Raw genomic sequence first — 17703 nt, forward strand, 5'->3', positions numbered from 1 at the left:
ATCTTCAGGAAGTGGTGGTCTTTACATTAGTCTGGTTGGTAAATAAAGGATGAGAATGTGTAAATGACAGCACCCTCTTACATCCAAGGAGTGATATTACAATTGATGTAAGCCTGGAGACTGTCCCCTTTTCCAGTGTATGTGACAAAATATAACAAGAATTATCTGTAAGTATATTAACAAAGTGTAGGTATTTACTAAGTGTGAAGTCATTAGAATTGCATGTACATATCAGTTACACATTATAGGATGTCAATCATTGGCATAGTAAAGTCCACATTATCCACAAACACACTTCATTTTACTATACAGGAACATTTTAAATTCAAGTTGATTGTCTTGTGTACATGGTACACAGAACAGTGAAATTAATACCCATAAAAATTCACACACACACAAAATATATTTATACCAGTCATACACAACAATAAAACCACCTGCCTAATTTTGTGTGGGTCTCCTTTATGTCGCCAAAATAAATCTGACCTGTCAAGGCATGGACTCTACAAGACCTCTGAGATGTTAACAGCAAATCCTTTAAGTCCTGTGAGATGAGAGGTGAGGCCTCGAAGAACCGGATTTGTTTTTCCAGCAAATCCCAGAGATGCTTGATCCTATTGCAATCTCGGGAATTTGGAGGCCAAATCAACACCGTGAACTCTTTGTCATGTTCTTCAAACCATTCCTGAACAATTATTGCAGTGTGGAAAGGTACATTTTGCTGCTGAAAGAGGCTACTGCCATCGGTTAATACCATTGCCTTAAAGGGATGTACACAGTCTGCAAAAATCTTTACATAGTTAGTACATGTCAAACTAACATCTACATGCATGCCAGAACCCAAAGTTTCCCATATGATCATTGTCAGGATCATCACACTGCCTCTGCTAACTTGACATTTTCCCATAATGCATTCTGTTGCTATCTCCTCAAATAAATTATGTGTACAGACCTGACTGTCCACATGATCTAAAAAAAACCTGATTCATTAGACCAGGCTACCTTCTTTCATTGCTCCATGGTCTAGTCCTGATGCTCACATGTCCATCGTAGGCATTTCCGGTGGTGGACAGAGGACAGCATGGGCACTCTGACTGGTCTGCGGCTACACAGCCACATACGCAGTTAGCTGTGATACACTGTTTGTTCTGATACCTTTCTCTCATGGTCAGCATTGTTTTTCAGTGGTTTGTTCTACAGCAGCTCTTCTGTGAAATTGGACCTGACTAGCTATCCTTCATTCCCCTTGAGTGCACATGACCCTGTTGCTGGTTCACCGGTTGTCCTTCCTTGGACCACTTCGGTAGGTACTAACCACAACCTACCAGGAACACCCCACAAGACTTGCTGTTTTGGAGATGCCCAAACCCATTTGTCTAGCCATCACAATTTGACACTCGTCAAAATCGCTCAAGAACTGACTGTTCACTTGCTACCTGATGTATCCCACCACATGATAGGTGCCACTGTAAGGAAATAATCAAAATCAGTGATTCAGTGGTTTTAATACTGTGGTTAATTGGTTTGTATTTGTGTATGTATACATGCAGTTAGGTCCATAAATATTTGAAGAGACAACTTTTTTCTAATTTTGGTTCTATACATTACCACAATGAATTTTAAATGAAACAACTCAGATGCAGTTGAAGTGCAGACTTTCAGCTTTAATTCAGTGGGTTGAACAAAATGATTGCATAAAAATGTGAGGCAACTAAAGCATTTTTTAAACACAATTCCTTCATTTCAGGGGCTCAAAAGTAATTGGACAATTGACTCAAAGGATTTCATGGGCAGGTGTGGGCAAGTCCGTTATGTCATATCAATTAAGCAGATAAAAGGCCTGGAGTTGATTTGAGGTGTGGTACTCGCATGTGGAAGATTTTGCTGTGAACAGACAACTTGTGGTCAAAGGAGCTCTCCATGCAGGTGAAAGAAGCCATCCTTAAGCTGCGAAAACAGAAAAAACCCATCCGAGAAATTGCTACAATATTACGAGTGGCAAAATCTACAGTTTGGTACATCCTGAGAAAGAAAGCAAGCACTGGTGAACTCAGCAACACAAAAAGACCTGGACGTCCACGAAAGACAACAGTGGTGGATGATTGCAGAATCATTTCCATGCTGAAGAGAAACCCCTTCACAACAGCCAACCAAGTGAACAACACTCTCCAGGGGGTAGGCATATCGATATCCAAGTCTACCATAAAGAGAAGACTGCATGAAAGTAAATACAGAGGGTGCACTGCAAGGTGCAAGCCACTCATAAGCCTCAAGAATAGAAAGGCTAGATTGGACTTTGCTAAAGAACATCTAAAAAAGCCAGCACAGTTCTGGAAAAACATTCTTTGGACAGATGAAACCAAGATCAACCTCTACCAGAATGATGGCAAGAAAAAAATATGGAGAAGGCGTGGAACAGCTCATTATCCAAAGCATACCACATCATCTGTAAACCACGGTGGAGGCAGTGTGATGGCTTGGGCGTGCATGGCTGCCAGTGGCACTGGGACACTAGTGTTTATTGATGATGTGACACAGGACAGAATCAGCCCAATGAATTCTGAGGTGTTCAGAGACATACTGTCTGCTCAAATCCAGCTAAATGCAGTCAAATTGATTGGGCGGTGTTTCATGATACAGATGGACAATGACCCAAAACATACAGCCAAAGCAACCCAGGAGTTTATTAAAGCAAAGAAGTGGAAAATTCTTGAATGGCCAAGTCAGTCACCTGATCTTAACCCAATTGAGCATGCATTTCACTTGTCGAAGAATAAACTTCAGACAGAAAAGCCCACAAGCAAACAGCAACTGAAAGCCGCTGCAGTAAAGGCCTGGCAGAGCATTAAAAAGGAGGAAACCCAGCATCTGGTAATGTCCATTAGTTCAAGACTTCAGGCTGTCATTGCCAGCAAAGGGTTTTCAACCAAGTATTAGAAATGAACATTTTATTTCCAGTTATGTAATTTTGCCAAAATTAAAGCCCCTGAAATAAAGGGATTGTGTTAAAAAATGTCTTTAGTTGCCTCACATTTTTATGCAATCTTTTTGTTCAACCCATTGAATTAAAGCTGAAAGTCTGCACTTCAATTGCAGTTGTTTCATTTAAAATTCATTGTGGTAATGTACAGAACCAAAATTAGAAAAAAGTTGTCTCTGTCCAAATATTTATGGACCTAACTGTATGTGTGTATTCATAACATATTTTACACTAATGAGTTCTTGATGAATGACTTAAGTTTTTTGTTTTTTTTAACTAACTGAGTACATAACTATTTGTAGTATTGTAAAGCATCTTTGTATGTAATATTCTTATTTGTTCCTTCTGCTTCAAAGACCTTCGGAGACAATATGGTCCCAGTGGTGATGGCTTGAGGCAATGACATAAATGACGAGAAACATGCTTGATTAAAGAACATCACATCTAATAGGTGAGAAATTAACCTGGATTACGTAGTTGAAAGACAACTATGCTAACCATCACAGCACCATACACCACCACTTTTGACAGATCAGACTGTAGTATTTATTGCCATTTTCTATGAGCTGTGTCACATACCCTGAGGAGATGAGCCAAATGTTATGTGTCAAATATGTTATAGGTGTGTGGCTTGAAAAACAAACTGGTTATGTGATGTAGACTTTATTATCCCAAAAGGAAATTAGTTTGCAGCAGGAAAGCACAAGGCATAAGTCATTGTTTCACAGATTTAAGAAAATAAACCAATATATATGCTGTAACAACCAGTATTATCAAACACACACTCAAGACTTATAGAAAGAAAAATTATTACCCTCAATCATAATAATAATAATAACAATCCGGCAGTAACCTTACAAGTAACAGAATTCAAAATCCTTGTAGTGCAGGGAATAAATGAGTTGTTAAATCTGGTGCTCTGTAGCCTAAGTCTGCAGCCTGATAACAACAGTAGAAATTTAGGAAAAAAGATGATTGCTACTATCTGACAGAATCGAGTTGGCCTTCTTTATAACTTGTATGTAATAAAGCTCAGTGACAGGGGTCTGCCGCACACCAATAATTTTACTGCTGTTTATTACAGTGATGTTAAGATAGTTTATATCTTTAGTGCTGAGATTACCAAACCAACATATAAGGAACAAATATACATGACATGGTGCATAAAGAGCAAACAAACAAATAAAGAAAACAAACAATTTAGAGAAAATACTTTACATACATAGGTGGTTATCTTATAATAAAGTATATTCATTCAAAAGGGCCAAAGAGAGTCACAGAGGGTGGTTGAAGTGGGATTTATCATTTTAACTGTATCTTTACGCCATTCAGGAAGCAACGACCCAAGACATTTTTTGCTTATACTTTATTTAAGTTGTATATTCCAGGCAAATGCACACTTGTTTTCATTCATTCATACTTGCACCCATTGTCTTAAGTCACTGAAGAATTGCTGGGAACTGGAATCTAACTTTGAAGGAATGAGTGCAAGGCATATGAGCCCATTATGAATTTTTCCTCAGTTTATCACAGGTCACATATGTGCACTTGTCCACATATAGCTCAGATGAAGTGGTGAGTCTGTATATTTTTAGTCCCAGGTTTTGAGATTCATTCTTTCTTTTTTAATAAGCAGGTCTCCATGGATGAAACTTTCAGGGCATTCATAGGGGTGTGCTCTTTTATGTGAAGTGTTCTTATTTACGTACTTTACTACACATAAATGAGAGTGAAGTATTCCTGTGAATGGAAGAGGACCGTAGGCCTTTCATTCCAGGAGTCTTGTGATATCGCAACCACCCTGGCGTAAAGGTAATAACACAAAAATAGGACACCCAGGGTGAAAACTACTTCTTTTGATATGGAGTGCTGCACTGGTGACTGTCTGCACACTTTGTAATGATTGTATCGCCCAGGCTTGCTTACAAGACTGTGTGATAGACACTCAGCATGCTGGGACTTGCATGGTTTATCAAGACCTTGACAAAGAGTGTGGCAGAGCTGTTCCCACTTCTTGTCATACTGATGTCCTTTGTGGTCCTGCACATTGCTGATAACTCTTGATCAGATATTTCTAAACCAAGGTGAAGTAAAGGGAAGGAAGGTTGGGTAATGTTCTTATCTTGAGGAAAGATGGTTTTGTTTGACCAAGCCAGGACGGGAAGGCCAGCATGTGTTGTAATTTCCGTTGTTACAGAAATTTTTCTCCGAACCAGTACAGTTTGTGGTGTAGTAACTAAAGCAGTAGGCTATAAACTAGAAGGATTCCAGTTCAGTCTTTGTACCTGACTCACACTGTGACCTTGAGCCGGGCACTTAACCTGCCTATGCTCCAAATGTAACAAATGAATTATAATGATTGCTTTACATAGAGGATTGTCAAAATTAAGGAAACACTTAATAAGTAAAAGTAGAAGAGGGATACAAATTCTGTCAAAAGTAGGCTGTTATGCACAATTGAGGTCATGGCATGGAGAGAATGCACAGCCCATCATACTTCAAGTCATGTATAAATTGCTAGCTTAAAGAAGATACCTTGGTGACTTTTGGATTAGATTTTACTGTTAACACTTGTTTAACAAACTCAAATTAAAAATTTCAGGAGCAATAGTGGCCATTGTGATGTTGACATTGAAGTTGGAAATAAAGAACTCATGGGCAATGTGGCACTGTGGACAAAAAGGCAAATTCTTGGACTATGGTGTCTGTGCATTGATTGGTGACACAAGACACAAGCAACTCGACATTATTTCACTGAAAATTGAATATAAAGTGTGGCAGGAAGTTTTGTCAAGAGATACTATGGTTGAGATATACTGTAATACTTATGGACCTGTGTTGCTATGATCATAGATTGAGTCCAGTGAGTGTTTAATAAAAAGGTCATCTGGTTAGATAAGTCATTCTTCACCCTGGCCCTAATAAGTGGATGAGTACGCATATGATACACACCAAATGAAATATACAGGGCCCCAATGTATGAATCTCATAGTGAAAGGGTTTGCGAGGCATTGCTGTGACCTAGAGTACATTATCATGCCATGGTTTAGAGTCCCTCCAAGGGTAACTAAAATCCAAATACATACAAAGCAGTACAGTTACGGTCATTTTTTGAATCATCCAGAATGACAATGCCTCCCATCCACAGTACATGTCTGGTTATTGAATAGTTTGAAGATCATAAAGCAATGTAAATCATTTACCATGGCCACCCCCACTCTTCAGTCAACAGTTTTCTGCCCAAAGAAACTCCAGTGAGAGAGTATGGGGTAGTGACTTAGACACAATCGTCCTCATCAGAGCACCAAATGATGGCATATCTCTTATTAAAGACAATACCTTCCATGATAATCAGCACATACAAGTAAGATATTTAATGAATATGTGACATTAATGAACCTATAAACCTATAAAGAATGAGTGGGTGTGTGAGTGTGTCCTGCAATACTCTGGCATGCTGTACATGGTTGGCTCCCACCTTTTACACACCCAATGCTAACCTATAAAGGGATAAGCAAGTTTGAATTTACATCCCTCAAGTTAAGTTCCAGACAAGGTATGTTGGAACTGTTTGAGTTAGGACCAGTGTTGGAACCATTATATGCTTTGTTTCCTTTATTTTGTCATAAATTCTGAAGAATATTTTGGTAATCTAATCCACACCTTGTTACTGTTATTTACTTTTAATGTTATTTGGTTACTGCCAGTGTACTAACTGAAACAAATTTAGCAAGCCATATACACTGTGATCTGGAAAGTCTTTTTTTCTATATTTTGAGTACATGGTGAATATTGTTTAATAAAACTTATTTAAAACAAAGTCTAAGAATATGCTGGTGAAACATTTATTTTTGCACTGTTCACTCATCTATTGATGGATTCAGCAGTATGCAGCTGACTTGATGGGAGTTCACCTACAGACTAAGCACTACATTATTACCCGACACTCTACTCTTGTGATGTAACATTGCATCCTCACTTCAAAATTTCAATTATGACCTTAATTAGAAACCTGGCATGACCTTATCTATCTCATGTGAAATATTCAAGCCTCATAACTCAAGTGTGTGCTTTTTATTTAACAGTGAAACCTATCTATCTATCTATCAATCATACAGTGCCTTTCACTTCTATCTATATATCTACTGGGGCAGATGTTTGGATGGTTAAACATTGCCAGGGGCAAGGGCACCATCAAGATAGCACAGGGCAAGAGAGAGTCCAGATGGCAGGAGAACGAGAGAGAGAGATTCAGCCGCAGAATTTGAGGTTATTCACATGCCACGTAATATGATCCACTGGGAGGAAGCATGCCGTATATGTGTGTTACATGGACCACAACAATATGCTGAGGGTACCCACAGTTGTGCCTGTGCAGTGTGCTCCCAATGTGCAAAGGGGAAGTCGACCCAGTGGTGAGGAACATTGTGCTGGCAAAAAAGAGACTGAGGCTAGGTTTGAAATATTGTGCACTCCATCTGTTAACGTGGATATTTGTTGAGCTGTCTTGGAGACATGGTTCTTCAAAAGCATCTGAATGTTTAATGGCACAGCAATACCAGAGGTTGCTAAAGGAAATACGATTGTAACCATAACCATGAAGTAAATCTGAGGACACCCTTGATCACAGGAACAATTCTGGGCCAGACTGCTGGTGACCCCAGGATGGTTGTTTAAAGCTACTTCATGTCCAGATGTCAGGGCACAATCAAAAGGGGAGGGAGGAGAAGAAAGCAAAGAAAAATTGTGTATCTATCTTTCTGTTAGTCCATCTGTCATGCTGTTTCACTTCTTCAGCACATTTAGTATCTTACAATAATAATAAGCACTGCAGAGTTGCTGTATTCTGGCAGTAAAAGTGTCAATTTTTATTTTATTCATTATCTTTGTGCTGATTGCCAACCTAATACATTACAAAAACTCTGCCTTTGCAGCAGCAGCACATGGGGTACCAAGCCTGTGCAGATGGCTCACAGGCCTCCGATTGGCATGTTTGGTGTTATTATTTACTTATTTTGCTGATGCCTTTATCCAAGACTACTTATAACATTTGATTTACACTTGATTAAATTTATTTTACTTTTTCAGTTGGACCACAGGCAGGTGAAGTGACTTGGTCATGGTCACCCCGTGTCTTTAGAATAGAATTGAATCCACAGCCTCAATGTTTTTAGTTCAAAGTGTTAATTAACCACTTTGCCACACTGTTTGCCTAAGAAACACACTCGCCCATTGTAAGGCTTGAATGCACGACCCTGAGATTAAGAGGCTCATGCTGTACCAGCTGAAGTAGCTGGGCTCTGCTTTTCCACTGAATGCCGCACTAAAGTTGGTTCCTGTAACCATGCAAGTTCTCTGCTTTAGCCCATCATTCCTTTTTGTTTTTTTTAATCATTAAGATTACTTTCAAATAAGTTATGCTTCCCTCAGTAGCTATCAAAGTCTGGGGACACAAGAGTGAGAACTTGAGTCCTCATATTATCTTGTTTTTTTAAGTAAAACTGACTATACAAACATTGCTTTTATGATAATCTAGCTAGTAGATTTGCTAGTTCTATGTACTGTAAAAGACCAGGCAACAACCGAGTTTTTTTTTAATTTATTAATACCACAAAAATTTTAAGAAAAGCAGTGGCCTGATTTTGGTGCAAGTGATTTGAAGAGCCTTCCTTGGAAATTTCATGTGAGCTGATTACAAGACTTGAGTTAAGTTAAACATTTAAGGCCATGAAGGTTTTGTCAATCCCTTTATTAGAATAGATTCTAACACACAAGTGTCAAAGTCAATTGACAGAGTGTATTGCCGATGTAGCTTGGCATAAAGTGTTTTATAGTACACACCTAATCCCAAGATGATCAGAACCTTTGACAAATTCTAAATGGTTAAACGGTGAAAGTTTATAATGCTTCTTGTATATGCATGCAAATGTCTGGTGATGTAACGTGAAGTAATTGCATGAGGGGGAAGATAATGCCAGAGCTGCACACCACTGAAGCGCTCATTATCCAGAGACCCAATTAGAAAATGGTGTAGCTGCAGCCAGAACCCTGTATTCAAAGAATTTGAGAAGCATTGGCAGTAAATTAAGCAATTAGCCCTTATGTACTGGTGTGTTGATGGCCAACAACACATGTCAAGTTGGTGAGCCATATCATATGTAAAATCAGGGCACAATTTTTTAAATATTCCTTTAAAATGCACTAATTTGTTAATGTTTATGCTGAAGTATGGAATCCAATAGGGCCTTGTCTATATTGTCATAGTGCACACTGACAGGTCTACTGTTCCTTTAGGCTACAGCGGGCCCTGGGACCTTAAAGGCTTTATTTACAGTGCTTCCCTCTGAATGTGCTGAGGCTGTGTCTGGTACTTCTATAAAGAGGTTGAAATCCTCTCCAGGTTCTCTTAAATCAAATGGAACAGTAAGATGAGCTGGATGCTTTGTACAGAAAAGGGCACTTTATTATGGCCAAGATGAAAACTAGCTTTACGAAAAAGGATAAACTAAAAAAGAAAGTTGACCAAAATATGTTGAAAATGTTCAAGAAGGGTCAAAGAAATAGAACAGTCGTTTTTCTGATCTGCGGCCAAAAGTGGAATAAGACACAGTCTGAAAATGATGCGCAAAAATCATAGAATTAAACAAATCTGAGGTTTACTAAAGAGCCCTTCTCTAACTAACAGTAACACCAATGAAGAGTTTATTCTTTTTTATTCAAATCTAAAAACATGAATAACAAGAGCTGCACATTGCTTTCTTAAATTGGAAGCAGATGACGATGTCACAGGCTGAGAACTACATAACTAACAACAGGATCACTACCAACAACAAAATAGGGAAGACCCTAAGAGCAATACACAAACTACGCGTAAGTGAAAAATGTTAATCAAAATAGAGGTGATGTAACATCACAAAGAATAACACTGAGAGTAAAACAACATTGAAAAATGTTATTGTGATGAGTTGTGCTGCAGGGTGTGTTATCGAGTTAATTCATTAATTGCTTTTAATGGTTTTAAGCTTGGCCCGATGGCATTATCAGTGGCAAGTGAAAGCATGCGATTACCCGTGCTGGGTTAATTACGAGGGAGAGGTGTTTGTAGTTAACTTGCAGCAGCTGGGGTTGGCAGGAGAATTAAAAGGGGGCTTAGTGCATTGAAAGGGGGAGAAGACAAGATAAAAGATGAAGGACGGTTGAGGAGGTATTCATTGGTGAGGACAGGACATGCAGTGTTGTCGCTGTTCAACGGTGCAAAAGGGAACAGTGCTGAGGGCTGGTGTGGAAATTCTGGTGAGTAGGAAGCTTGAGTCCGTTGAATAACTAAACGGAAGACGAAGATAGAGGAAGACTGCAAGAACTTCGCACAGAATTGAGAGGATCCAAAGTGTGCCACCATCTGAAGGAGGGCAAAGTGTCCTTAGGAAGCTGGGGTGACTGAGGGAGGAGGCAGCTAAAGAACTGCTACGACAGTGGAGTTTGAGTCTGTGGTGACTGGTGGAGGTGGCAATCTGTGCTAAAGGGGATACGTAGCAATGTCCAGACAAGGGGAACAACTCATGGTGGATTTTAAAAACTTTATTTATTTGTATCCTAAAGACACTGTTAGGTCTTATGAGCTGACTTTAATAAAGGCTTGTTTATTTATTTTGGACATGCACTGTTTTGCACACTTTATTCTCACTCTATTAATAATCTCTAGTATACTTTTGCAAAATATGTCTGGCTTATTTATTTGAACAGCATAATGACACTTTAAATTTTGTTTTGTTGTTGTATGTAATAAACATGCACTTTTCCACTTTTTTGCACCATAACCTCTTGTTGCATCCTCGCTCATCCCCTCAGTTTTGACTATCGATATCCTGGACAAAGGATGCCCATGACTGTGGACATCTGGGGCTTTACAATTACACATGTTATGAACTAAACTGGACAGAAAAAAAATGGATGTTCAGAAACCAAACTTCCAACATCTGAATTGCTTTGTATAATTCTGAAATTCATATTAAAAGTGATATTGACCTGAGAGGAAATAAAATTATACACAAACACAATTTTTTTTTCTGAATTTAGACAACCTGAATATATGCTTGATTTCATGTCTCTGATTATAATGACTAGTACTTCGGTGCTGTCAGAATGAACTGTTAGTTTCTGTACTCAATGTGAAAGAAATCCCAGGTAACATTACATTTTTTTTTTATTCATTGGCAGATTTCTCTGCCATCTCTCAGGTTATACCACTCTCCCATTATCGGGAGTAAAGTAAAAGGTGATTGCCCAGTATTAAAAAAAGGGTAAAGGGCAGGAGATCAATAAAATCCAACCTGACATCCATTTCCTTGTACATTGCAAGTATTCACCACTTAGAAGTTTTTAACATTTTGTTGTTACACAATGTTGAATCACAGATGCATTTAATTTGGCTTTTTTGACATTGATGAACAGGAAAAGACTCATTAATATCAAAGTGAAAACCACTGCAACGTGGTCTAAATTAATTACAAATATTAAAAGCAAAATAATCACATAAGTATTCTTCTTTAAGTCAGATTAAAGCATTTGCTAAGTGAATAAATATAAAATGTAAATGTAAATATTGTCCTCCTTTAATTTGACATACCTAAATCCTCACTGCTGCAGCCACATCATTAGCTCAATATAGATCACCTGGGGATTCAATTGATTGTAGTCTAAATGTACCTTATCTGGATGGTCCAGCTTGTGTTGAATCAGTATGGTGGCCTGACCTACACAATAAAGACAAAAGAACACTCCAAACAACTCAGTGAAAATGTGATTAAAAAGCACAATTCACGTGATAGAGACAAGAAAATATCAGTCACTGAATATTCTTTGGAGTCCAGTTAAATCAATCATTAAATCCGCTTGAGCAGGCCATCCACAAAAATGGAGTGATCAGGAAAGAAGACTAGTGAGGGAGGCCACCAAGAAACCTATGAGAACTCTGATGGAGTTACAAGCTACAATGGGTGAGACTGGAGGGATTGTGTGTATAATCGACTATCGCTCTAGATGATTCACTAGTGACAGCTTTATGTTAAAGTGGCAAAATTTAACTCTTTTGGCCATCAGACAAAACACCATGTTCGGTGTTACATTATAAAAAATGCACATTATGAAAAACACACCATCCCTACCATGAAGCATGGTTACAGCAACATCATATTATGAGGATGCATCCCTACAGCAGGCCCTAAAAGACTTGGAGAGCACAGAAGAATGGCATAAAAACAACAGTGTAATTGTCCTAGAGTTGCTGAATCAGGGTCCAACTGAGAAGTTGTAGCAGGACTTGAAAAAGGTTGTTCACTCACAATCCCCATGCAACCTGACAGAGCCTGAACAGTTTTACAAAAAAGAATAGGGAAAAATGGCAGTGTCCTGATGTGCAAAGATGATACAGACCTATGCACGGAGTCAAGGCTGTCAGCGCTGCCAAGGGTATATCTACTAAATACTGACTTGAAGGGGTGAATGAATACTTGTGTGATCAATGTTTATATTTGGCATTCATTTAAACTATTACTTCACACAGATCTATTTTCACTTGTGCATTAAAGGACATTTTTCTGTTAATCAGTGTCAGAAAACCGTAATTAAATCCACTGTGATTTAGTGTTAAGTAAGAATAAAATGTGAAACTTCCAAGGGCTGCATACTTTTTTATAGGTTGCAAAATGCCAAACTCAGATCCTCATGAAACCTGAGGGTTATGGTGCTACAGTGGTTTGTGGTGCTCCCATCTCACAGCTCTGGGTTTAAATCCTAGCCCACGCTAGTCTACGCTATCTGAGTTTTCCTTTGGGTATGCCATTTTGTTCCACATCCCAAAGATGATCATACTAGTTTAATTGGTAATTTTAGTTTGGTCTGATATTACTTAGTGAGGGTGTGTACATAAAAATACCTTAAAATAGACCTGGACTAGTTTATTCCCTGCTTGTTTTGCTGTTTGGATTTGTGACTGAAGTTGATTAAGTGGGGTAGAAAATAGGGAATAGATAATATTTTTTATCTTCTCTTCATTGCTCCTGAAAAATGAGAGGACATTTGATTGATTGAATTGAGAGTTACTGTGAAAGATACTTCAGGGTATGGACTTTGGTGCTCACCAATAAGGTGATGATTCTTTCTTTCCATCTTGTTATTGGTTATCATCATTTTAATGAATACCCTTCCCCTCCCTCTTCTTCTAATGAAAGATGTTCTGGTCAGGACTACCCTCTGGTGGTGCAAAATTTGAATTTTGTCACACCCACCATGATAATATGGCTGTTGCTAGAATGAGCTCTTCAAAAGGAGGACCTCCCAAGTACAGATGAATGCTGGTTAAGGGTACATTTTGCACAAATAATAGAAATGTTTTTTAAACACAGAAGACCATAGATCTGTGGAATGTTATGAAATGGTTTTGTAGACAGTAATATTTTGCTAACCTTCAAAACTTAAGGGAATGATTAAAAATTCTGTCATCTTGTGTCACTGTCAGCTTGGTGACATTCTTGTATTTTTAGACAATTCCCTCTCAAGCTTGCAACATGATGTTATTTCACATTTTGTAATGTAACCATGAACACCATGTTTTTCCTTCATCTTATCAACAGTAAATGAGTATGTTTACTATTACTCCAGGACATGCACTGTATTCCTTGCACAAATTAGTTTAGGTATGTGGTGGCTGTTATTCATGCCTCTTTAAGCACAACTGAAACTTCAAAATCTTTCCATGTTTTAAGAAAACTACACCCTGGAATTGTCATTAACAGTGCTGCATCAGAGCTCCAGAGTTCAAATTAGAATTGAAGCCTTGAAACTTGTTTTTTTGTTAAAAACCATCCTATCATCATGAAAGGCACTACACACTAGTCTGCTAGGTTCTTTTTCATCAGTGAACACAAAAGAATGCCCCTAAATTGTACATTAGTGTATTGACTCTGTTTTACATATATACACCCCTCAATACTCACCCCTTGCAAGTCACCCATAATAGACTGCATGCATTCTTCTTCACCCAGTATTCCACCACTGTTAGGAGTTAAGACATCTCCGTGGGTTAGACAGGAAGCAATCCTTAACCCCTTGGCGATTGCTAGTGTTGGTAAACACAAGGTTTTTTCAGTGACATTATAACATGTATTTGATCTAAACTGTTAAAAACATATCATCTATACGATTCAAATCAAAGTCTACACAGCACGCTTCACACCAGGTGACCCACCTTGAGCAGTTACAAAACTGCAGTCTTTTCTTAAACTAGTGGAGATGTCTTCTTACATTGAGAGTCTATTCTTCCTAGACCAGTTAAGGCCTTCCTTTAAAGTACAAGCCAAAGTGCAATTTTTATCTTAATACTTGTATCTGTTTGGGTACATTTTCGTTATATAGGTGACAGGTTTAAGAAGTACTGTTCCTTTCATCCAATGACAGCATGGTGTTTCCCTTCTTCTTCAAGATTGTCTCTCTCTTACATATCCAACACCATCTCTCTCATGTCTCCAAAACACTGTATCATTGAATTCTCTCAAATCCTTTTCTCTTATACAGAGGCCCAAATAAGGTAATTCTACAAAACTACTGGTAAACAGTATGAATGTTACATTATTTGAGATCGAACAACTAATAAATTGTTAATGGATGGATAGATAGATAGATAGATAGATAGATAGATAGATAGATAGATAGATACTTTATTAATCCCCAAGGGGAAATTCACATACTCCAGCAGCACCATACTGATAAAAACAATATTAATTAAATAGTGATAAAAATGCAGTGCAAGTTAAAAATTGCAAGGTGGAGAGTGCGAGGCAGGTATAACAGTCAATAATCTTGTATAATGTTAACGTTTACCACCACCGGGTGGAGCTGAAGAGTCGCATAGTGTGGGGGAGGAACGATATCCTCAGTCTGTCAGTGGAGCAGGACAGTGATGGTCTTGTTACTTGTATTGAAACCATTTTAATCATTATTACATAGTTAAATGTGTTATCTTAAAGGTCCCAAGCACTTGTGTCCCTTCTTCTTACCAACATGCACACACTGGTTAGTTTATCTAAGCCTGTACAATCTAACAGTCATGGCATTATATTAGAATTTGTTTTGATACTTTCATATCTGTTATCAGCCCTCTTGATTATTCAGTAATATTCAGATATGCACGCTGTTGAACCTTCTGTCCAAGAAAGCACTTGCCCGTTACACGTTTGTTTAAATTCACACAAAAACAATGCTGGATTTCCTTTATGGGCTCTTGTTTACACAGTTTATTGACTTAAAAGCTACAGTGCATCGTATTTAAATAATCATCACACATAATTAAATTTGACAAGTCTCATTACCACACAATGTAGATAGCATCATTTGAATCCTTTACAGCATTGTTTGTGTCAGGTTTGCATGTTCTCCCTGTACCTGTGTGGGTTCATCTACTAGTGCTCCAGTTTTCATCTTTATCCTAAACATGTCAGGGTTATATTAACTGGTTGGTTAAATTGGTCATGTGTGACTGAGTTTGTCCTTCAAAGAACTTGCATTCTCTCTTGTTCCTAATATTCCTCAGATAGGCACTGACTCCCATGATCCTAAGTTGGATTAATAAGTAAATTCTGAAAATGGATGATTGTATAATAAAAAAAAATCTTACTTGTAATATGATGGCTTGTCTGTCTGCTAAAGTCATATTTGTGTGCATATGTTAGTTCCATATTTTTATTTTAGTAGTTATTGAATCATCTCCAGATTTAATTGTTCTGGTCCAATTTGAAGTTCTCATGATGACAATTGCTGGGGACTTTGTTCAGTATTGTATACTTATTTTTTACCACAGACAGAGCTGTGTCATATAGTCATCATTGGATCAATGCAGACTTTTTTTCCTCTTAGTGTTCAGCCTTGCTGTCTGTAAAAAAAATCCCTACTAATTTCATCCTTCCAATAAAGTGAAAGTCCTTATTTTTAAATATGACTGTGAAGATGACATTTCTTAATCCATTACATTGTTTCGGGAAGATCATATTAATATTAAAAAGTCTTTTTCAGTTGATCAGTCCCAAAAAGCCAAATTAAATCCACTATGATTCAATGTTGTAAAGCAATAAAGTATGAACATTTCCAAGGAGTGAATACTTTTTATAGGCACTGTAACTAGTCAAAGCCAATAAGTTAGCCACTGCCTGTCTATGCCATATGCAGTAAATCAGAACAGAAAGGGGTCATTTTAAATGAGGTGTGTGCACACAAAGCCAGGGGAAAGAGATGGCTGCAAGGCTTCATCCAAAAGAGACTAAATGAGGTATTCTTTTTCTCTGATCTTAATAATTGAGATTATTCTATTCAGTACTTCAATGTTTGAGGTACACTACCAGTGCCACTAAATAGTTTCTCCGGTCTTTTCACCTTCATCATTTCTGAGGATCATGGTCTAATCCACTTGCTCTTCTGCTATTTTCTGCAGTCCTACTGTAAAGATTGTATTCTGCTACAGCTGTTTTAAGTGGTAATGAATTTGCGTATGCGTTGCCTGTACTTTACTCCAAGATGCATATGGGTTCCTTTTTAGGACTCACTCTGGACTTCTTGGAGGTTGTAGCAAAGGACAGAATTAAAACAAAATTGAGTTCCATTATGAACAAAGCGGCACATCCTCCATCTGACACACTAACACTGATGACTTTTAGCCAGTGATTTAATTCAGCAGAAGTGTGTCAAGAAACAGTACTGGGGTTCCTTTATACCAACAGCAATACATCTGCATAATGCCTTACTGGAACTTACTGGGCAACCAAATCAGAACATTTCTTTCTTTTAAAATTTTCCTGCTTTAATAGTAATTCTAGTGTGTGTTCAGACAAAAGTACATGTATATATTTATTTATTTACTTACTTGTGTACCTATTTCTGTATTTATATAAAGTGCTTCTGTAAAAGGCCAAATTTCCCTCTGGGTTCAAATAAAGATCTGTCAGTCTGCCTGTCTATTATATAGTGTCTTTCCTATCTATCTATCTATCTATCTATCTATCTATCTATCTATCTATCTATCTATCTATCTATCTATATCTGTCTGTCTGTCATATAGTGCCTTTTCCTGTCTGTCTGTCCGTCCGTCTGTCTATCATATAGTGCAATTTCCTTGTCTGTCTGTCTGTCTGTCTATCATATAGTGCCTTTTCCTATCTATCTATCTATCTATCTATCTATCTATCTGTCTGTCTGTCTATCTATCTATCTATCTATCTACAGTCATATGAAAAAGTTTGGGAACCCCTCTCAGGAATGGAAACAGGAAATTGAAGGCCACAGGCACCGATGCTTTTAAACCCAGGTCTGGCAGGCCAAGAAAAATACAGGAACGACATATGCACAGGATTGTGAGATTGGTTACGGACAACCCACAGATCACCTCCAAAGACCTGCAAGAACAAATTGCTGCAGATGGTGTATCTGTAAATTGTTCTAGAATTCAGCACAATTAGCACAAAGAACATCTGTATGGCAGGGTGATGAGAAAGAATCCCTTTCTGCACTCACGTCACAAACTGAATCGCTTTTTGTATGCAAATGCTCATTTAGACAAGCCAGATTCATTTTGGAACAAGTGCTTTGGACTGATGAGACAAAAATAGAGTTATTTGGTCATAACAAAAAGCATTTCGCATGGTGGAAGAAGAACACTGCATTCCAAGAAAAACACCTGC

The 17703-nt window shown here is 38.0% G+C and overlaps 1 protein-coding gene across 2 annotated transcripts in view; it reads left to right on the forward strand.

Annotated features, from left to right (window-relative positions):
* Positions 1–17703, forward strand: part of camk4 (calcium/calmodulin-dependent protein kinase IV) — a 327338-nt gene that overhangs the window by 183812 nt on the left and 125823 nt on the right. The window lies entirely within an intron of this gene.

The sequence above is a fragment of the Polypterus senegalus genome, chromosome 7 (assembly GCF_016835505.1).
Source record: "Polypterus senegalus isolate Bchr_013 chromosome 7, ASM1683550v1, whole genome shotgun sequence".
In the NCBI taxonomy this organism is placed as follows: Eukaryota; Metazoa; Chordata; class Cladistia; order Polypteriformes; family Polypteridae; genus Polypterus; species Polypterus senegalus.